General features: G+C 47.7%; 1 protein-coding gene across 2 annotated transcripts in view; it reads left to right on the top strand.

The window, feature by feature from the left end:
- Window positions 1–22,799, top strand: part of WLS (Wnt ligand secretion mediator) — a 150,824-nt gene that overhangs the window by 37,385 nt on the left and 90,640 nt on the right. The window lies entirely within an intron of this gene.

Raw genomic sequence — 22,799 nt, 5'->3', positions numbered from 1 at the left:
CACCCTCTCCAGAAGCAGTGCTGGTATTGATTTCATGACTGTTGTTAATGGCTGGCCCACTGAGGTTCAACTGAACAAGTATTAATTGTGTGCCAGCTGTATGCCAGGCCCTGCTGGGTGATGGAGCACACTAAGATGAAAATGAAACAGTCCTTGTCCTCAGAGGGCTTGGAGCCTACTGCACCAAGGCAAAGAAACCTTAGCTGTAATTGTGGTTGGAGGACCCCAGGGGCTTCTTCTCACAATCAGATTTTTTTTTTAGGCAGTTGGGGTTAAGTGACTTGCCCACGGTCACACAGCTAGTAAGTGTCAAGTGTTTGGTCTGAGGCTGGATTCAAACTCAGGTCCTCCTGACTCCAGGGCCAGTGCTCTATCCACTGCACCACCTAGCTGCCCCCTCACAATCAGATTTTTAAATGCATGAGATAAAGTCATAGGTTTACAAAGGAGACTGAGTATATTGAAATACACTTATCAAAACATTTTTCTAAAAAATGGTCATGGACCCCAAATTAAGGACCCCTGGACTAGACTAAGTAAGTGAGGGGCTTCAGTTTCTGTCATGTGAGAATCAGTTGAAGGAACTATGGATGCGTAGTCTTAGGTCTCAGTTGTAAAATCAGACCAAGTGACCTCTGAGGTATCTTCAGCTCTAAATCTAAGAACTAGGCAGGTGGATAGAATGTTGGGCCTGGACTCAGGAAGACCCGAGTTCAAATCTGTCCCTCAGATACTTACTAGCTGTGTGACCCTCAGCAAGTCACTTAATTGTCGTTTGCCTCAGGCTCCCCGTCTATAAAATGGGGATAATAGCAACTGTGAGGTACTGTTATGAAGGGCTTTATAATTAAATTAAAATACCTGAAAACACGCTATAAATGCTAGATAATATTATGTAGTCTTAGAATTTAAATAAGGACCTCATCCTTTCCCTCCCATGTAGAACAATGAAAAGATAAAAAAGTAGTACCACGCATCCCATGGTGAGTGACAAATCTGTCAGACCCTTTCCCATTCATTGGGACTGATTTTGAGAATGTAGTGAACACCTCCCCTCTCCCCTCCCCACCTCATCTTTAAAGTAAGAGTATTTGAGCAGATAGTTTTGGCAATCATTAAACACTCATTGTGTACAGGGCAGCTAGGTGGCAAAGTAGATAGAGTGTCAGGCCTGGAGTCAGGAAGACTTCATTTTCCTGAGTTCTCATCTGCTCCTCAGACATTACCTTGCTGTGTGACCCTGGGCAAATCACTTCACCCTGTTTGCCTCAGTTTCCTCATCTGTAAAATGAGCTGGAGAAGGAAATGGCCAACCACTCCAATATCTCTGCCAAGAAAACCCCAATGGGGTCATGAAGAGTTAGACAATGAATACTGATTATTTAGAATACCTACTGTGTGCTGGGCAACAAACCTGAAACTTATTATGTACTTGCCAGGTGCTGTGCTAAGTGCTGGGAGTACCAAGAAAGGGGGAAAAAAGAACAAAAAACCAGTCCCTGCCTTCAAGTAGCTCACACTAAAGGGGGGAGGGGGACAAGATGCAAAGAACTATGTAAGTATAATCCATAGAGAGTGAAAATGTGAAGCTGGCTGGGAGCTGAAGTGCTTAGCAGCTGGAGAAACCCAGAAAGCCTGCCTGTAGAGCTGGTGTTTTAGCTGGGACTTGGAGGAAGCCAGCGGGCAGAGACGAGGAGGGAGCGCATTCCAGGCGTCTGAGCCAGCCAAGGCAGCCAGTGCCCAGGCACAGAGAGGCGAGCAGCTGTGGCTTCCTCCCATGCCCTGCTGTTTAGGGACTCGTCGATGAAAGGTTCACAAACAGCAGGCGCCCGGCAGCTGAAATCGAAAGCCGGAGAATGCTGGGAGCTAGTTTCTGGTTTGCAGAGTTTGGCAGTTATCTCTTGGCAACAGGGAATTGCTGTCGAGACTTTGACTTAGCCAAGATTCACTTATTCTGAGTCTATCCTTGTATTTGTCTTGTTCTGCTCTTATCCTATTATAAGAAATGTGGGAAAAGGAGCAGAAAGAGGTAGCGTTTTCCCTGAAATGAAATCTCTTTGTGGTGGAGAGCTCCAAGGGGCTCGTTTGCCAAGACGTGCAATTATTCTCATCTTTTAGCAAATGTTTCTTTAAGTTTTTATTATGTGCAAAGCATTGAGCTAGGTGGGGTGGGGATAGTAAGCCGAATTAGAACCAGTCTTTGCCTAGTTATCCTTTAAGACCCGAGGGAGTAACGAGGGTGTATTGTGACTTAAAATAAGATGGCCCCAGTCTGGACATTTTCCTGGTACCCAGCTTTCTCTGCTGCTCCAACCAACGTTCTCTGCTCTCTCCTCCAGCTCCCTCCCTGGGGCTGTGCCTCCACGCTGCTTTCTACCTCTAGTTCTGAGAACAGTAAACAAACACAGCCCTTCCAGGAAAAGGCTCTGCAAACAGTTGCTCAATATTTTCTGCCTCCCTGATCAAAACACTCTTCCCTGGCCAGCTTTCTTCTATGTATCCTCTTCTTCTATTTGAATGTAAGTTCCTTGAGGGCAGGGAAGGTCTTCCCTTTCATTATTTAAATCCTCCGCCCATAGAACAAAGTTTGGCCCTTAATGCTTAATAAGTATTTTTTTTTCATTTATTTAAACATTTCTGGACTCGGAAAGCTTTCTAGGTTGCACTTGTAGTTACAGACCTTGAAACCTCATGGAAGATCATGAGGTCATTTATTCATGATGAGTAAGTGTGTGAGTAAAGCATTTCTGTAGTGCGTACCATATACCAAGCACTGTGCTATGCGCTGGGAATGCAAATAGAAAAGTAAGACAACATGGAGGAGGCAACCCTTACGCTAAGTTTCAGCTGCAAGTCAGATAGAAAAGTCCTGAGGTCCTTCAGGGCATGGCAGCAAAACAAATGCTAAAGCTTCTTCTCTAATGAATGCAAACTGCTGGCTTGGGTCCAAAGAGCAGTGGAAAGATACGTGATGGGGGAGGCTGAAGAATGTTTCCAGTATCCAGAATGTATGGGACCAGGAGAGGAGGTGGGCCCGTGTAGAGTGTTGAGAGTCAGGATGACAGAGGTTTCTCCAGAGAACTGGGGTAGCATCCATGGAATGTTAAAAGACCTGGAGGGAGGAGGTGAGTGACTCCTCTATGGAGACTTTGTACTGAAGGAGGCAGAAATCATGAGGCAGAAATCATTCCGTGGAGTATGGAAACTACCCGGAGGGCCCAAGGGTTTAGGGACAGGTGCAGCCAGGCACAGTAAAAGGTCAGAGCAAGAAAAACAAGGAAGATTTGGAGTGCTAAACAGGATATCTGTGGTCATGCACCTGAGTCCCCACCCCGGACTTATGCAAACAATTCCCAGAAATAGCTGAGCTCATAACAGTTTCTAGGGTGCCCCTCAGCAGTTTCTAGAACCCTCTCGTGACCGGAGTTTTTATTCAAACTAACCAATGATCTTGCTCCTCGCTTCTGTACCCGCGCTTTTTTGCTATAAAATGAGACCAAAGAATCCACCCGGCGCGCCAGTCCCTCTAGGTGACTGAGTCGCCCGAGTACTCGTAAGTTCAATAAACCTCTTGCTATTTGCATCCGGAGTTGTGTTCGCGTTGATCCTGGGAGGGTTTCTCAAGGTCGGTGGACTACCCGAACATTGGGGTCTTTCATTTGGGGGCTCGTCCGGGATCTGAGATTCCCACCCAAGGACCGCCGAACCACCGACGGGAGGTAAGCTGGCCAGCGATCGCTCTATGTTCTCTCTGTGTCTGACTCCGAAAACTCTGACTGTCTATTCGGTGTGCGCGCATTTTTGGTTTCAGTTTATTCCGGGTTAATCGATCTAAGATCGAGGCGTGAGTAGCGGACAGACGTGTTCGGGGGCTCACCGCCCGGCAATCCTGGGAGACGTCCCAGGATCAGGGGAGGACCAGGGACGCCTGGTGGACCCCACGGCAAGGGATAATTCTCTTCTGATCTCACAGTTGCACTGTCTTGAGAGACATACCCTACCTTCTGACTCTTTTTCCTGTCTTTTTAATATACGTCTACGCCGCCATATAATTTTTTTTTCCTTTTTATTTCAATAATAATCATTATCTGGGTCGTAATTCCACTCTTCGGGACCCCCAGAATGGGACAGGGTGAGTCGACCCCTCTCTCTCTTACACTAGATCACTGGAAAGACGTGAAGACAAGGGCTCACAATCTTTCCGTGGAGATAAGAAAGGGAAAGTGGCAAACCTTCTGTTCCTCCGAGTGGCCCACGTTCAAAGTGGGATGGCCACCGGAGGGGACTTTTAATCCTTCTATTATTTCTGCAGTCAAAAGGATTGTCTTCCAGGAGACTGGAGGACACCCGGACCAGGTTCCCTACATCATAGTTTGGCAGGACCTCTCCAACAGCCCCCCCCCATGGGTGCCACCCTTAGCCAAGATCGCCGTTGCCTCTGGTCAAGATAACGGGCGAAAGTCGGCGGGGGGGGAGGCCGTCCGCTCCTTCCCGGCTCCCCATCTACCCGGAGACGGACAGCCTGTTCCTCCTCTCAGAACCCCCGCCCTATCCAACGTCCCCTCCACCTCCCCCAGCCCCTCACGCGGCCAGACCAGCGCCAGGCCTAATGGCTGAGGGACTCGGCTCTGAGGGACCGGCCGCTGGAACTAGGAGTCGCCGTCCCCGCAGTCCTACGGGTGACACTGGTCCTGACTCCACTGTGGCCCTGCCCCTCCGGGCCGTGGGACCCCCGGCCGAACCAAACGGCTTAGTCCCCTTGCAATATTGGCCTTTCTCCTCAGCAGATCTCTATAATTGGAAATCTAATCATCCTTCTTTTTCCGAGAATCCTACAGGACTCACGGGACTCCTTGAGTCCCTCATGTTTTCCCACCAGCCTACTTGGGACGATTGCCAGCAGCTCCTGCAAGTCCTCTTTACCACCGAGGAAAGAGAAAGGATTCTTTTGGAGGCTCGCAAGAACGTCCTTGGAGTTAACGGGGCCCCTACACAACTCGAGAACCTCATTAATGAGGCCTTCCCCCTTAATCGACCTCAGTGGGATCACAACACGGCTGAAGGTAGGGAGCGTCTCCTGGTCTACCGCCGGACTCTAGTGGCGGGTCTCAAAGGGGCAGCAAGGCGCCCCACCAATTTGGCCAAGGTAAGAGAAGTCTTGCAGGGACCAACAGAACCCCCGTCCGTTTTTCTAGAACGTCTAATGGAGGCTTATAGGAGATATACCCCATTTGATCCCTCTTCTGAGGGACAAAAGGCGGCGGTGGCCATGTCCTTTATCGGACAGTCTGCCCCGGATATTAAAAAGAAATTACAAAGACTGGAAGGACTCCAGGACCATTCCTTGCAGGATCTCATAAAGGAGGCAGAGAAGGTATATCATAAGAGAGAGACAGAGGAAGAAAAGCAAGAAAGAGAGAAAAAGGAGACAGAGGAAAGAGAGAGACGGCGTGACAGGCGCCAGGAGAAAAACTTGACCAAAATCTTGGCCGCGGTAGTAAGTGAGAAAGGGTCCAGAGGGAGACAGGCAGGGAATCTGAGCAACAGGGCAATGAGGGCACCTAGGGAAGGAAGACCGCCTCTGGACAAAGATCAGTGCGCATACTGTAAAGAAAGGGGCCATTGGGCAAGGGAGTGCCCCCGGAAGAAGAACGCCAGGGAAACCAATGTCCTGACCCTGGGTGACTAGGGGAGTCGGGGTTCGGACCCCCTCCCCGAGCCCAGGGTAACGTTAACTGTGGAGGGGATCCCCACTGAGTTTTTGGTTGATACCGGGGCCGAACATTCAGTATTGACCAAGCCTATGGAAAAGACTGGGTGACCCTCCTCCCTTTGGCGCTACTTAGGGCCCGGAATACCCCTGGCCAGTTTGGCCTGACTCCTTATGAGATTCTTCATGGGGGGCCGCCCCCTGTACTTGCGTCTGGAGAAGTCGTGGGTTCTAATGGTGATTTTTTTCCCGTTCTATTTACCCACTTGAAGGCTTTAGAGGTTGTGAGGACTCAGATCTGGGACCAGATAAAAGAAGCCTACAGGCCTGGTACTGTGGCCATTCCCCACCCGTTCCAGGTCGGTGACCGAGTGCTGGTTAGACGTCATCGGTCCGGCAGCCTTGAGCCTCGGTGGAAAGGCCCATACCTGGTGCTACTGACCACCCCGACCGCGGTGAAGGTTGACGGTATTGCTGCCTGGGTCCATGCTTCTCATCTCAAACCCGCGCCACCTGGGGCACCCGATGAGTCCTGGGAACTGGAAAAGACTGATCATCCTCTTAAGTTGCGTGTTCGGCGGCGCCGAAATGAATCAACAGCATAACAACCCTCACCAACCCATGACTCTCACCTGGCAGGTACTGTCCCAGACGGGAAGTGTCGTTTGGGAAAAGAAAGCAGTCGAGCCACCCTGGACGTGGTGGCCCTCTCTTGAGCCTGATGTGTGCGCGCTGGTAGCCGGTCTCGAGTCCTGGGACATCCCGGAACTCACTGCATCGGCCTCTCAACAGGCCAGGCCCCCTGATTCAAACTATGAACATGCTTATAATCAGATCACTTGGGGAACCCTGGGATGTAGCTATCCCCGGGCCAGAACAAGAATTGCTAGGTCCCAGTTCTACGTGTGCCCCCGGGATGGCCGTTCCCTGTCCGAGGCCCGGAGGTGCGGAGGACTTGAATCTTTGTACTGTAAAGAGTGGGGTTGTGAGACCGCGGGAACCGCCTACTGGCAACCCCGGTCCTCGTGGGACCTTATAACTGTAGGCCAGGGTCACCCTACAGGGACATGCGAGCGCACCGGTTGGTGCAACCCACTCAAGATAGAGTTCACCGAGCCTGGCAAACGGTTCCGAAACTGGCTACAGGGGCGAACCTGGGGTCTAAGGTTCTATGTGACTGGACACCCAGGCGTGCAGTTGACCATACGACTAGTGATCACAAGTCCCCCACCGGTAGTAGTGGGCCCCGATCCTGTCCTCGCAGAACAAGGACCTCCCAGAAAAATTCCCTTCCTCCCCAGAGTGCCGGTTCCTACCCTATCACCCCCAGCGTCCCCTATCCCCACGGTACAGGCTAGCCCCCGGCCCCTAGTACTCCATCTCCCACCACGGGCGACCGGCTCTTTGGCCTCGTACAAGGGGCCTTTCTGGCCTTGAATGCCACCAACCCGGAGGCCACGGAGTCTTGCTGGCTCTGTCTAGCCCTCGGCCCTCCTTATTACGAAGGAATCGCAACTCCAGGGCAAGTCACTTATGCCTCCACAGATTCCCAATGTCGCTGGGGAGGAAAAGGGAAGCTCACCCTCACTGAAGTCTCTGGACTCGGGTTATGTATAGGGAAAGTACCTCCTACTCACCAACATCTCTGCAACCTGACTATACCCTTAAACGCCTCACATACTCACAAGTACCTCCTCCCCTCCAACCACAGCTGGTGGGCTTGTAATTCTGGCCTCACCCCCTGCCTCTCTACATCAGTCTTCAACCAGTCTAACGATTTCTGTATCCAGATCCAGCTTGTCCCTCGCATCTACTATCACCCAGACGGTACCTTGCTACAGGCCTATGAGTCCCCCCACCCTAGAAACAAGAGAGAGCCTGTCTCACTCACCCTGGCTGTCCTTCTCGGATTAGGGGTCGCAGCAGGTATAGGTACCGGCTCGACCGCCCTAATAAAAGGGCCCATAGACCTCCAACAAGGTTTGACTAGCCTCCAGATTGCCATGGATACAGACCTTAGGGCCCTTCAAGACTCCATAAGTAAACTAGAGGATTCCTTAACCTCCCTGTCTGAAGTAGTGCTCCAGAATAGGAGAGGCCTTGATCTGCTATTTTTGAAGGAAGGGGGCCTTTGTGCAGCCCTAAAAGAGGAATGCTGTTTCTATGTTGACCACTCAGGCGCGGTGCGAGACTCCATGAGGAGACTCAAGGAAAGGTTAGATAAGAGGCAGTTAGAGCACCAAAAGAATTTAAGTTGGTACGAGGGATGGTTCAACCGTTCCCCCTGGCTTACTACTTTACTGTCTGCCCTTGCTGGTCCCCTGCTACTCCTCCTTCTGTTACTCACCCTCGGGCCTTGTGTCATCAATAAGTTAGTGCAATTCATCAATGATAGGGTTAGTGCAGTAAGGATTCTGGTTCTCAGGCACAAGTACCAGACCCTAGACAACGAGGATAACCTTTAATTCTGCTCTATGATTAGAGCTACCCTCAAAGAAAATGGGGGAATGAAGGAGGCAGAAATCATGAGGCAGAAATCATTCCGTGGAGTATGGAAACTACCCGGAGGGCCCAAGGTTTAGGGACAGGTGCAGCCAGGCACAGTAAAAGGTCAGAGCAAGAAAAACAAGGAAGATTTGGAGTGCTAAACAGGATATCTGTGGTCATGCACCTGAGTCCCCACCCCGGACTTATGCAAACAATTCCCAGAAATAGCTGAGCTCATAACAGTTTCTAGGGTGCCCCTCAGCAGTTTCTAGAACCCTCTCGTGACCGGAGTTTTTATTCAAACTAACCAATGATCTTGCTCCTCGCTTCTGTACCCGCGCTTTTTTGCTATAAAATGAGACCAAAGAATCCACCCGGCGCGCCAGTCCCTCTAGGTGACTGAGTCGCCCGAGTACTCGTAAGTTCAATAAACCTCTTGCTATTTGCATCCGGAGTTGTGTTCGCGTTGATCCTGGGGGAGGGTTTCTCAAGGTCGGTGGACTACCCGAACTTTGGGGTCTTTCAGTACAGTGGCAAGGGTGGTGAGGACCACATAGGAGAAAGAAGGAGAAAGCACGGACTGGCCATCTTCTGCGCCAGTGAAAGGACTATTGGTGCCAATGAGCTTACAAATGCATTGACAAGTATCAAAGGAATACAGCTGGTCTTTGACCAGCTATCGGCTTCTAAGTCATCCCATCCAATGCCCAGCCCAGCCCTGTGAACACAGCTCAGGGATGGCCAGGAGCCAACTTCTCTTGTCACTTTCCTGCTTATCTCGGTGGTGACCTAGAGAAGTAATCTATTGATGAGTATTTATAAGACAAAAAAAAATTCATTCCCCTTCTCTTGGGGGAGATTTATATATAAATACAACTTAATTCTTTATGGGGAGGGAAGCACTAGGACCCGGGGAAGGAGGTTAGGGAAGACCTCATGTAGGAGATGGTGTTTGAGTTGAGCTTTGAAGGGTAGGAGGATTCTAGGAGCTGGAGGGAAGGAGAGAGTGAATTCCAGGCATGGGGGGCAGTGTGTGCAAAGATGTCAGCTTGTTAATAGTCTGCCTTTTAGGTGGTGAAGTAAGGATTGAAAGGAAGTTCAGGCTGAAACTCCTTGCCCAAATGGGATTTGGGGGCATAATGTCCAGATTTAGGGAGGTAGTACTTCCTCTCTGCTCTGTCTTGGTCAGACCACTGCAGCAGGATGGCTGTGTTCAGTTCTGGGAGCCACGTGTTCAGACGGACATTAAATGGTTGGTGATCAGGATGTGGAGAAGAGAGCAGATAAATGTGCCACGGCAGGTGAGAAGACTTGGCACACGGGGTTATGATGCAGAAGAGAGAGACGTGATGGCTCTCTTCTAGTACTGAGAGAGCTGTCCTTTGTGTGAGGGAAAAGATGTTGCTCTCTCTACCTGTCCCAAGAAGGGAAGAATGAGAGCACGTTTGGGTTTATGTAAGGAAAGAAATTCCTGATGAAGACCAGAGATCTGCAGCTAGAAGGGGCAGGGGTCACCTAGTCCAAGTCTCAGTCTTCCCCTGTAGGGGAAGAAACTGAAGCACAGAAAAGTTAAGTGATTTGCCCAAGATCACACAGGGTGTAAAGTCAAAGGTGCAATTTGAACCCAGGGCTTCCAATTGCAAAGCCAGTGCTGTTTTTCCCCTGTGAGCTATCTTGGCTCAGGAGGAAGGTAGTACCCCCTCACCCCCACCCCAGGCACTGGAAATCTCTAAGCCAAGGCTAAATTCTTCAGGTATGGGTAGGACTAGATGGTTGCTGAGATCTTTTTCCGCAGATGCTCTGTCTTCTCTCTGTACTGTTTCTGATCCCCACTTTTACAGGGAGTCGAACCTCTATGGTAGTGGGATAAATAGAGTGTGTTGTAGGCACTTTGAGTCAGTTCCACTGATGAAGAATGTGGGGGGAGTGAGGGGTGTAGGAGGGGGTCCAGCCTTGAATTGCCACTGATAGAAGTTCATTCAGGTAGAGGTCAGCAGTTCCTCTTGGGATTCACCAACCCAGCCTGCTTTGGGGGTCTTTGGGGCAGGAGCTGAGGGCTCCAGGGAGTTTCCTATCCAATAGCTGGTTAGTTTGCCTGGCGTTGCTCAGTTTCTGAGATCACAGCCCAAGGTAATAAATTCTAAGATGCCATAATTCACTTTCCATAGGTGGTCTTGGCAACATCCCCAGCCTTTTGGCTACAAACCTTCCTGATTAACACTCCAACATGAAGTCAAAATTTCAGTGTGATGAAGACAGGCTTACCAAGCACCATAGCACCGAGCCAAAGCTTTCCTTTGCTGTGCTTGTGGAGGTCATGCTTTGTTTCATGGATGTACACCCTCACTGCCTTTTTTTTTTCAATTTAAGAGAATAGGGGAACATAGGCTTACTTATGACCACGTTTTTAGTGATAAAGATTGAAATAAAGGATTGGACACTTAGGATGCAGACAAGGAAGGAATCTTAATGATCATCAAATCTGAGCCTGTTTTTGTTGGCAAGGAAACTGAGTCCCAGAAAGGAGTTAATAACTTGAGGGTGCTAGCTTTATATTCAGAGATTCAGAGGGTCTGTGTTCAAATCCTGCCCCATACTACTGTGTGACCTTGGGCAAGTCACAACCCCATGTGCTTCAGTTTCTTCATCTACAACATGAAGGAGTTTGGCCTCGGTGGACGCTCAAGCCACTTCCTACTGTAGGTTTACGATCATCTGAGCCTAGGAACTTACACAGGCACTAAGGAGAGCAAGCAGAGTGGTAAGGTAGGAAGAACATTAGCTGTGGAGGGGAGAGGGCCCAGGTTCAAGTCCTGCTCCTGACATCTACCTGAGTAAGTCGTATCAATGTCCCCAGGCTTCAATTACCTCCTTGGTAAAATAAAGGGGATGGGCCTCCCACTCCCCCCTGCCCTGAGGTCCGTCCAGGTCTGGGATCTAGCCCATAACCCTACATGGGGAGGGGGATTTGAACCCAGGTCATCCTGCTCCGTATCAAGTGTTCTTTCTACTGTGATGCACGGCCTCAACATTCTTTCTGTTTCTGGTCTGCCTTCTTGCTACTGGTCATTCAATCCAGGAGTCAGTTTTTAATAAAACTGTTGTGTGGTATCTATATGGTGCCGAGAGCATTAGACTTGGGTCAGAAAGATCTGGGTTCCAGTCTTGCCTCTAAGGCTTGCTAGGTGATGTAACCTAGAGAAAATCACTTAGTCTAAGACTCAGTTTCTTCACTTGTAAAATGGAGATATTAATTCCTGTGGCACCCCACTCAATTCATGCTGGGTGATTATGAGGCTCAAATAAGATCATGTATGAAAAGGGCTTTGTAAAACTGAAAGCAGTGTACAGATCAAAGAGGTCCAGGGTGATTCTGAGCAGCCAGGAGCCATGTTTGGAGTTTAGGCTTGGAGCTAGGAAGACCCAGGTTCAAGTCTTGCCACATATTGGCTGAGGACACCTGGCAATTTTTTGACTCTGAAGTTGTAAATCAGGTTGTAACTTGTACTGGTAGGAAAGGGAAGGGAACAGGCATTTATTAAGCACCTACTATATGCCAGGCACTGTGCCGAGTGCTTTATAAATACTGTGTTGGTAGGGAAAGTTTTCTTACCCAGGAGTTCCCTAGACCAATGCCATCACTGGCTCCGTATTTATACCTGTCCGTGAGATGATTATTCATGATGATGATGTCATGATAATGAGAAGCAGCTTGGTGTAGTGGGTAGAGAGCTGGCTTCAGTGTCAGGAGGCCTGCCTCTGACCCATCCTCCTCCCTGGGTGACCCCGGGCACATTGCTTCAACTCTCGTGCCCTATGTGACTTCCAGCCTTATGGGGAAGATCAACAGCTGAGTGACTCTGGAAGAAGGAATTTTCTTTGTGGGGAGTTCTTGAGACCAGTGAAATCACAGTTCTGGTCAATAAAACAATCTGAGAAGAGGTCCCCGCCAGAGTGCAGGCTAGGAAGAAAAGATGAGCAGTGTCCTCTTCATTTCAGGAGACATGGAGGAGAGCCTCCACAGAGAACTAGCGGTGTCCCTTCTACCCAGGGTGAATGTTAGGGAGCAGGCCCAGACATGCTCCTCTCTGATTTGTGGGAGGGAATAAAATCCCAGATCATGAGTGATCATCATCTCCATCCAAGAGGCCTGAAGGAGTCTCCACCAAGCACCCATGGCCTTGACAAATGTTACACAGCTTTATTACATTTTTATAAAATGGGACAGGGAAATTGGGCAAGCCTTAAATCCTCCTTGGTTTATCACAGCCTTGCAAACTAATGTGCGAGACTTTGGCTCCAGCCTCCCAGAGCAATTGGGCTCCAGCACTTCTCTGTTCCTGGGGCCCTAGGCCAATTCAGTACCATAAGCCAAGGGGAGAAGATGCTCCCTGGATGGATGGATGGATGGATGGATGGATGGATGGATGGATGGATGGATGGATGAATAGTCCTGACAAATGTGGAGTGATTCTTCTGTTCTCTGGAGCTATTCCATCTTTGGCTAGAGGGCTGATAACACCACAGGCCAAGTGCTCAAAAACCTAGGGCTTGGTCGAAGGCCGGCGGGAGTCTATGTAGTCATTTCCTTCTGTTCTTGAAACTTTTGCTGATGAAATTTCACTGGTTTTTATTCCTATGGACTCTGCTAGTCACAGCGAGAAGCCCTACCAAGGACTCATCTGTTTTCCTTTCTCTATTTTTCATTTCTGGTGAGAGTTTAGGGTTTGGACCCAAGATTAAAAAGAGAGTTTGATTTCCTGGAGCCAGTATTTAGTGTAATCAAACGTTAAGAATTCCTGGCAAGAAAAAGTTCTGTTTTGTTTCTAGAGTCTGATATTATTCAGTATAGCAGGGAGCACTAATGATTATTCTCCAAATTGCATGTTTCTGTGTCTTGCTAATAACAATAATTAACATTTCTTTAGCTCTCTTAAAGCACGTTACATGGACTATCTTGTTGGATCTTCACAGCAACCTTAGGAGGGAGATGCTATTATTATCTCCATTTTACAGTTGAGGAAACTGAGGCAGCTAGTATCTGAGGAGAGATTTTAGTTGGTCAGACAAAATGCATTTCTTAAGCACCTACTTATGTGTTAAGCACTAGAGATACAAAGGCAAAAGATGGTCCCTGATCTCAAGGGGAGTCACAGCTCAATGGAGAGGCAACATGAAAACGAGTCCAAACAGGACAGAATAATGAGGAGAATCACAAGGGGGAAGGCGCTGAGAGGGAAGGCTTACAGCAGAAGGTGGGCTTTCAGCTGGGCCTTAAAAGAAGCCAGATAGAGGTGAGGAGGAAGAGTACTCTAGGCATGGGGCATTGTCAGTGAAAATGCGTGGAGTTAGGAAATGGAGTTTAACTTGGATGTTCTTAACTACAAATCCAGAACTCCTTAAACTGGGAGTATAGCAGACTCAAAGGAAAGAACGTGGCCGTCATTTAGGGTTAGAAGACCCGAGTTCCAACCCCAGCTTCTCTGTTTGTAACCCATAGGATCCTTATGAAAACTCTTAAATTAATGAATGAAAAATATACTTACTAGGTGTCAGGCACTGTGCTAAGGGCCTGTGCTATAAATACAAAAATGGGACAGGTCTTACTTTCAGGGAACTTGCATTCTAGTAGTTGATCAGTGACTGGAGAAGAGGTGTTTGACAGACTCTATCCAGAAGCGTTGGTAGTACTGATCTGATTACTGCAAATGAGTGAATGAATGAAAATAATTTATTAAGTGTACTTACCCCATATTGGGGATGGAGAATGAAAATGGTGCCAATCCTTGTACCCAAGGAATTCAGATTCAAATGGGAGTGGGAGGGAATGACCCGCATGAAAGAGTTTAGCTCTGATCCCAGAACAGAGGGAAAAGGGGGAAGTATGCATGTGCAGGTGGTATGATAGCAAGGTGATGGCTGGGGTCAGCTGCATCTGTTAGGTTAGGTGAGTTTGCACTCACTGTCTTGCAGGTCAAGACTGGTTACTATCTGGATCTCAATTTTCTTATTTGTAAATTGACGGGGTAAAAGTGGATGGTTGAAATGGCCCCTTCTGCCGTATCTTTTCACTAAGCCTGTAACTTTCCATACCAAATGGCCCTACCTGACTACCATGTCCCCATGTGTATTATTCCCCATTAGAATGTTCTCTCCTTGGGTACAGAGGTCCCCATCTTTGCTTTTGTATTTGTATCCTCAGTGCTTGGGAGATAATAAGCACTTAATAAAAATTGTTTTTTCATTCATTCAGTCAGTCAGTCAACCCCTGACACTCTGGTCCTATGAGCTGAGGCAGAGCAAATAGAGAAGAGTCCAAAGGCTGGTATGCACGGTGACGCAAATGAAAACCCTCCGATATCCCTGAACTCAGAATAACTGTAGTAGCCAACCCCAGAAGACAGAGCGGGGAAGCCTATGGCTGCAGAATGCCACATACACTGTTAGACCACCTGGCTTTATTGTCCAAGTTTGTGCAAATCTTTTTCGGAGAGAAGGATTTAGTTGTGGGATATTTTGGGAAATTCCAATATTTTTCCCCTTTTAAAGGTACAGATCAAAGTTATTCATTGGGAGGGGGAGAAAACAGATCTTTTAGATAGGTGGCTCAGTGGATAGAGTGCTGGATCTGGAGTCAGGAAGACCAGAGTTCAAATCTGGTCTCGGACACTTATTATCTGTATGACACTAGGCAAGTCACTTAAGCTCTGTTTGCCTTGGTTTTCTCAACTGAAAAATAGGGATAATAATAGTGCCCAGGGTTATTGTGAGAATCAAATGGGATAATATTTGTAAAGCGCTTCACTATTATTATTGGTTATTGTCATTATTTCTGTTCTCTATGGACTTTGTCCAGTCAAGCCTCACTTAGTGACCAGGCCAGATTTTCTCTCTTTTGACCAAAGTTGGTTGCTTGTAAGGCTTCTAGGGCAAACAATACATCTGGTCTGATCTTTAGGGTAAATTTATTAGATGAACTTGAGCTTCCAAGCCTGGAGGGACTGAGGGTTTCAGAGGTAATTCCCTAAGGAATGTCATTAAACATCTGTCTGAAGGTTCAGTGTTAGAAATATGTGAACTCTGGTTTTTGAACCAGTCTCAGAAAAGAGGTGCTCAAACCCATCAGTGAGTTAAGGGGGCATCTACCCTAAGCACATGAAGACTTCCCCCTGGTGGAATCAGCAGATGAGAACAATTTGTTCCAACGGCCGTGACGGTGGCTGAAGGAAGCGCTGTGGAGAACTTAGAGCTTGGTCCGACGTTGAAGGCACTAAGGCCATGCGCTGCATCCTGGGCCATCGACAGTCATCCTGACTTTTGCACTGCCACTGAACTTCAGTGACTCTGGAAGAGGGAGTGAGGCCAATGGCTTTGTGCAGCTCTGCCTCACGTCCAATTCGTACACAAGTCAAGACATCACCCTGTGAGGTCATCAGTCCTCTTCAAAAATGGAAAGATAACAACAGCATAAATTACCTTTTAACTAGTCTGCTCTCCACATTCCTTTCCCTTGTAGCCGTCAGCAAATGATTCTTGAAAGCTCACCCCACAACAAAGTTCTTCCATTAATTTTGGGAAAGCTAGTGTTTGATGATTCAGAGTTCAGATGAGAAGAGGGTAAATGGGATACTCAGTCCTTGTATTGGGGCTGTGTCTACTGTGCACCTGGGAGAAGGATGAGATGGCAGCATCAAAACTGGAAGGGCCCTAAGGGGTCTCCTAGGCCTCCCTGGTGAGGAAACTGAGGACCCACAAAGGTGAAGGAAGGTTTTTCAAGGTCATCCTGATAGGGAGTGACAGCCAAGGTCAAACTTGTGTCCTCTGACAATACCTCACTAGTCTTTCCACATACAACATTCTTCCACAAGGATTCTTGGGGTGGAAGATGTTAGTCTCAAAAATCCACAACCTCCAGGGTACCCTGTGGACCTTAGAAATGCCCGGTGCTTCTAGAATCCGGATTCTCATCCTGGGCACCTTGTTTTTCAATTGGTTTGATAGCTCCATTTCAGTCTCATTGGATTGCTTTTCATTCATATTTTCTCTTGTGCGTTGAAAAACATGGTTCTGAGAAGGGGTCCAGAGTAGGGGTATCCAGCTTAACTAGAAACAGATCCCTGCTGCTACCTATTGACTTAGAAAACCACAAATTGCCATTATCTATCTTGTATTGTATTTTTATTTACTTTGTTAGACGTTTCCCAATTACGTTTTAATTTGGTTCTGGCCTCACGCCAGTGACACACCCGTGGTCCAGAGGATTTACCAGACTGGCCAATGGGATCTGGGAGCCCCCAAAAGGTTTAGAATCCCGGACTGAGAAGAAATTTCTCCTCTGTATACTTGAGTTCTTCAGGAGATTCACAATGTCATCAATGTGGGTATTTCCTCTATTGGGATAATCAATCTGGCAAGCATTTGTTAAGTTCCTGTTATATGCAGGAAGCTGTTTTAGCCACTAATGATACAAAGACACAAATGGAGCTTATAGTCTACTGGGAGTGGGAGGAGGAATGTAGTATCTTTACAGATGAGTAGATGAAAGATATAAGCAAGATAAAGAGTGGGTTCTTTGGAGGTAGGGTCACTAATAAGCAAAGAAATCAGCCAAGAGCTCTTGGAAGGAGGTTGCCCTGGATCTGAGCTGTGAAGAGACCTAGGCATTCACAGAGGAAGGGGTGGAGGATGTTCTAGAGAAAGGGCATGGAAGTAAGAGAGGGAATGTGCTGCTAAAGGACCCCAGCCCCTCTGCACCTTCTCCTCCTGTGTGACTGAAGGCAATAGCCTCCCCTAAATGCAGGATCTGCTCAACTCTCAAGACACCTTCTCGGTAGCCTGCTGCTCCATGGGCAGTAGTCAGACTGTCCGCGGTCTCTGGTTGTCGGTACAAGACTGGAAGGAAATGGGCATGGCCAACAGGAATGTTCATAGGCTAAGAGAGTCCCAGTGGGAAGGGACCTCCGAGCTCACGGAGGTCAGTTCCCTTTATTTTATGGATGAGAAGACTTGAGGATGACTAAGGGGGGGGGCGTGGAGGGGGGGAATGGGACAGACACAGTAGCCTGGTGCGCATCTTCTGTGGAAATCTTTGTTGTGCTCCACTTCACACCCCCACTCCCAACCCAAAGCTGCTTCTGTGCTCCTTTACCAAATTACATTGTATTCATTTCATGTTTGTATACATTATGTATATAGTTAATATGTGTTCAAGTCTCTCCCATTAGAATGCCAGCTTCTTGAGGGCAGAGACATTAACCTCCACCTTTCTAGCCCCAGTACTTAGCACATAGTAGGTGCTTCAAAGATGCTTATTGATTGATTGATCCAATAAATGAATGAACAAAAAGCCAGATAAAGTACTTGCTATGAGTTAGAGCTGTGCTAGGCACTGAGGATACAAATATAATAAATAAGACAATCCCTGCCCTCAAGGAATGGATGCTATAATGAGGGAGACACCATGCACGTGGAAGAAAGGAAACAAATATTAAGCACCTACTATGTGTCAAGCACTGTTTTAAACCTATCTGATTTGGTCCTCATAGCAATCCTGGGAAGTAGGTCTATTATTATCCCCATTTTATAATGGGGGAAACTGAGGCAGACAGAGGGTAAGTGATTGGCCCAGGCGCACACGACTAGCAAGCGTCTGAGGTCAAATTTGAACTCGTCTTCCTGATTCCAGGCCTGATTCAATCCATGGCACCATCTAGCAGTATACATATACACATATCCAATGCATCAAAATGAAGGTGAGGTCATTGGAGGTGGGCGTGTACTAGCACTCTGTGCCGTGTGACAAGGAGAAACGACAGAAGTGTGTGGGCTCCGTCAAGGTGTCTCATGATGATCGGCTTTCTGTCTGGTCTTGAGGAAACGGAACCTGCAGAAGTTAGATGATTTTCCAGTTGCTAAAATAACTGAGTCAGACTAGCTGCTCCCTAAGGCTCTGTGAAGATCCGGGTCCCTGCTCTGCGCAGCCAAAGAGGAAAGCACTTTGTCACCCTTTAAGTTCTCTATCACAGTGGGCTGTTATTGTGTAATTAGCACAAGTGTGTGTTCTGGGAGGTCCGGAATGGGTTGGGCGAGTTAGGTGAGCTCCCTGCCCAGGACTGGCAGGCAGGAATAGGGGGCTTGCGATTGATATCACCTGGATTGATGAGATGGCAGATCCATTGAGCTGGGGGCGCCACGGAGGCTGCCCAACTATTCCTAGGAGTGCTTCCCTGTCAAAGGCCAGCTATTGGTGCCCATCACCTGAGCAAATAGGCCTCACGTTGTTGACCCAGAGCCACTCAGCTAGGTCTTAAGTACACAAAAGTGTAACTTCTCAGCAAAAGCAAACAGAAAGAATCCTTGGCACGGAGACCCAAGCTCTGGCGCTTCTCTTGTATTCTGTCCCCAGAAGCTGAGGGTACCTGGTGTGTGTGGAGGCACCCTCAGTTTTGCGCTCAGCTTGGATTCTCATCTGCTTCTTGCCCTCCTCTTTCATCTCTTCCATAAGCTCCTTTTGTCCCCAGAGGAGACAGGGCTCCTCTTTCTGACAGCCGCTGGCACAGGCTCGGCTGCCCCTCTTCAGGGTCTTGGCCTGAGTTTGCTCCCAGTTCTCCCCATGTGGAGGCTGAAGTAGTTCCCTTGCAATCAGAGGAGGAAGGGGGCTTCTTGGTGGGCTGGGGATTTGGGGCAGGTCTATATGTTACTCCTCTCTACAGAAAACTAGCCATGGCTCCTCTTTGATCACCAAGAAAACATAGGAATTCCATCAAAGGGATGCGATGCTGGAGAGGAGAAAGAGCTGAATCCTCCAGCTGGTCCCCTGGCTCACCTTTCATGATTTAAGCATGAGATACTTAATTGAGTCCCCCAAGTCATTTGGTGAAATGATGGGATGGAAGGCACAGGTTAGAGAGGGAGTGGGATACTATTTGTCCCTTTGGAATTTTGAATAGTCTCATTTACCACTCACAACAGAGGCAGTGTGGCTCAATGGAAAGAGCAGTGGTTCTAAAGTCAGAGGACCTGGATTCAAATCTCACCTCTGACACAACCTGTGTGACCTTGGGACAATTCCTTCATCCCCCTATTCCTCAATTTCATCATCTGTAAAATAAGGGGATTTGACTAGATGGACCCTCAGCTTCTTCCCCACCTCTAAATCTATGGTCCTATGAATGTGGAGGCCCCCGGAGACAAGTAATTTTATGATAACTACTAAAGCAAAGGCAGCTAGGTTGGCACCATCGTGCACAAAGCCCGGGGCCTGGAGTCAGGAAGATTCATCTTCATGAGTTCAAATCCTGCCTCAGACTAGATGTGTGACCCTGGGCAAGTCACTTAACCTTGTTTGCCTCTGTTTCCTTATCTGTAAAATGAGTGGGAGAAGGAAATAGCAAACCACTCTAGTGTCTTTGCCAAGAAAATTCCAAATAGCGTCACAAAGAGTCAGACATGACTGAAATGACTGAATGACAGCCACTAAAATAAAATAACCCCACCGTCGGCAAGTCCCTCTTCTTCTCGGGGCCTGCTTCCTTTCCTGGGAACAAGCAAGGTGTGTGAAATGATTGCTAAGCCCTTTCAGCTCTAAAATATCTATCATATTTGTAATATTTTATGTATTTCATACAAAGGAGGATTACAGGTTTGAAGCTAAGAACATCTAGACCTTCATTTGGACATAAATGAACAGCCACAAGACTGAATGCTCTTTTCTCTGGGCCTTAGTTTATCTAGATGTTCTCAGCTCCAAATCTGTAATCCTCTTTGGTAGAAGAACCGTCCTGTTCTCCGACTCTTAGCCATAAAACACCAGGAGAAGCTCTCAAATCAAACAAAAGGGCCATTTGGAGTTTTTTTAGGGAGAGATTGGGTTCTTCACTCTCTCCTCAACATGCGACACACTCTCCTCTCTCTCAGCCTCAGTTTTCCTCATCTGTAAAATGGGGATGATCATAGTACCTATTGCAAAGTCTCATGGTAAGGACTAAATGAGATATAACATGTAAAGCATTTTGCAGATCTTAAAGCTCCCTATGAATGCTAGCTTTTATTATTACTATTATCTTCTTCAATTCATCCTATGCAGCCTCTCAAGACCTTTTATTTTTTGCATCTTAAATTTGTCAGTCGGTGTATTAGTTCTAAGGAGCATACCATGTCTGCATTTACTGATAACAATGTTAGACAGCAAGGCCCAAGGACAGATACCTAGAAACTTTCGTGTTGGGGTCGTAGGATCGTGTATCTACAGTGGAATGGAGTCCAAATTGCATGAGGAAATGGCCCAGGGAGGCAAGGTCTTGGACAGGGTCATAGAGGTAGAGTGTGAGAGCTGGGATTCGGACTCCTTTGTCTCCAGAGCCCATGTTCTCTTTCCATTATACCGTATACTGGCTCTCAATTTTCTCATCCATAAAATGAGAGACTTGGGCTTTGGGAGTCCATAAGCTTGGTTTAAAAAAATTAATAATTATAATTCAGTGTAGTTGGTCTCCTCTGTAACCCTATTTATTTTATTTAACAAACCAAAACAAACAAAAAAAACACCCAAGCATCATTTTGAGAGTGTTCACAGGCTGCAGCAGACTGTCTAAGGCTCCATGACACCAGAAAGATGAAGAATCCCCAGATGAGGCAATTGCTCTAGGGATCCTTCCTGGCTCGAAGACCAAAGATCTTCTGACAATAGTGGTTTCTTCTCCTAGGGAAGGATATAGTGAATGAAATGTTGGAAAGGAGGTCGATTTTGTGTCCGGGTATTGAAGCTGAAGACTCAGTCAATGTGTACCTTAGACCAGACTTCTCTGCTGAGTTTGGGATGGGGCCCTAGCCTGCTCCCTACATGTTAGCAAGTGCTTTGGGGCCATTTCTGCCTAACAAGAGACTTGTTTTTCAAAAGGGATGGAGGAAGAGAAGGAGAATCAATGCAGAAAGGCCGTGCTCGTTTGGGGAGAAGTTGTTAGAGGCCTCAAATCTAGAAATGTGTGTGACTGTCTGAACGGACTTGGCCATCCCTGATCATCGTCCCGACCACAAGAAACAGGGGCTGCTTTTCATGCACTGTTTGGGCTCAACGTTTGTGGACAACTTAGCTGAGTCAGGACAACTGCAGTCTCCGTTGAGTCACGTTTCCAAGAATAAGGCATGCATCTGGCTGAGGAGACAGATGACCTGGCAGGGGCCCCAGCGAATCAAAGGGGGGGGGTAGGAGAAGGCTGTCCCCAGAAGGGAGGCTGGCGAGGGTGTTGCTGTTGGACTGACTGCTCAGGATGCCGTAAGGAGGGCCTTCAAGTAGAGTTCAGGAAGGATGAGTTAGAATCGGGGAGTCATTTCCGAGCCTTCGTGGACTTTGGCTTTTATCTGTAGTAATTGGAAGGTCACTTATGGGATCATGGAATGTTAGAGCTGGAGTGGAACTTTCTAGTCACAGGAGTGAGGCATGCAAGGGACCGCAGTGTCCATCTAGTCTGCATCTCTGGTTTTACAGATGAGGAAACTGAGGCCAGCAGGGGTAAAGCGACTTTCCCAAAGTGGCCCAGGTGGTCTCTGAGGTGGGATTTGAACTGAGGTTTTCGGATGCCAGCTCTACTGCTCTTTCTTCTTTGCCTCATTTTACACATGAGGAAACTGCGTCTCAGAGAAGGGAGATGACTTCTAGGTCTGTTTGACAAGCATTGCCTACTGAGTCCTAGAGCCTGAGGATACGAAGACATGTGCACATACATGGAAAGAAGACGAGACCCTGCCCTTGAGGATTTTACATGTTTACAACACGTGGAACAGGAAATTAAATGCACAGTCATTTAAGAAGGGGGCAGAACAGGAAAAATAGGTGGGAAGCAAAATGAGCAGAGGTGCCCCATGAGGTGTCACCGGAGCTAAGCGTTCTCCTATGCAGAAGAAAAGGGGAGAGCTCTAGAGGTCTGGCAGAATGGACACCTGACAAAGACCTGGAGGCTGGAACACCAGGTTTGAGGAAGCCCAAGTCTCTGCTTTGCTTCTGCCAAAGTAGAGGGAGAAAGGGAGTAATTTGTACTCGAGTCATTAGAGAGCTCGGCTGTTGCAATGAGAAAGATATTCACCTCGGTGGGACGAAAGCAGTGCTGGAGCCCTGCATTTAGAGGCGGAAGGACCTGGGTTTGAATCTTGCCTCCGATACTTACCAGCAGCTTGACCCTGGGTGAATCACTTACCCTCTCTGAAATGCAAGTTCTTCATTTGTAAAATGAGGGCATTAGATTGGATGATGTGAAAGGGCCCTTCCATTTCTAAATCAATGATTCTATAATCTATGAGGAGGTCATCACATTTGGGAGGGTCTGAAAGACCTGGGTTCATAGCCTGCATCTGATCTTCCTTAGGGGGTCATAGGGTCTTTGCATCATTATCATCACCATCATCACCATAGCTAACATTTATGTAACACCTACTATGTGCCAGGCACAGGTAGACGCTATTATCCTATTTTCTAGTTGAGGAAGCTAAACCTGAGAAAGGTGACTTGCCCAGGGTCACACAGCTAATAAGTCTCGGATTCAGGATTTGAACTCGGGTATTCCTCACCTCTGGTTGCCCTTGAAATTTGGAGTCCATCTCTCTTATT

This window comes from Phascolarctos cinereus, unplaced genomic scaffold, assembly GCF_003287225.1.
Source record: "Phascolarctos cinereus isolate Bilbo 61053 unplaced genomic scaffold, phaCin_HiC Scaffold_5;HRSCAF=322, whole genome shotgun sequence".
In the NCBI taxonomy this organism is placed as follows: Eukaryota; Metazoa; Chordata; class Mammalia; order Diprotodontia; family Phascolarctidae; genus Phascolarctos; species Phascolarctos cinereus.
Note: the sequence above shows the minus strand (reverse complement) of the source record. Positions and strands in the feature narration are given on the sequence as shown.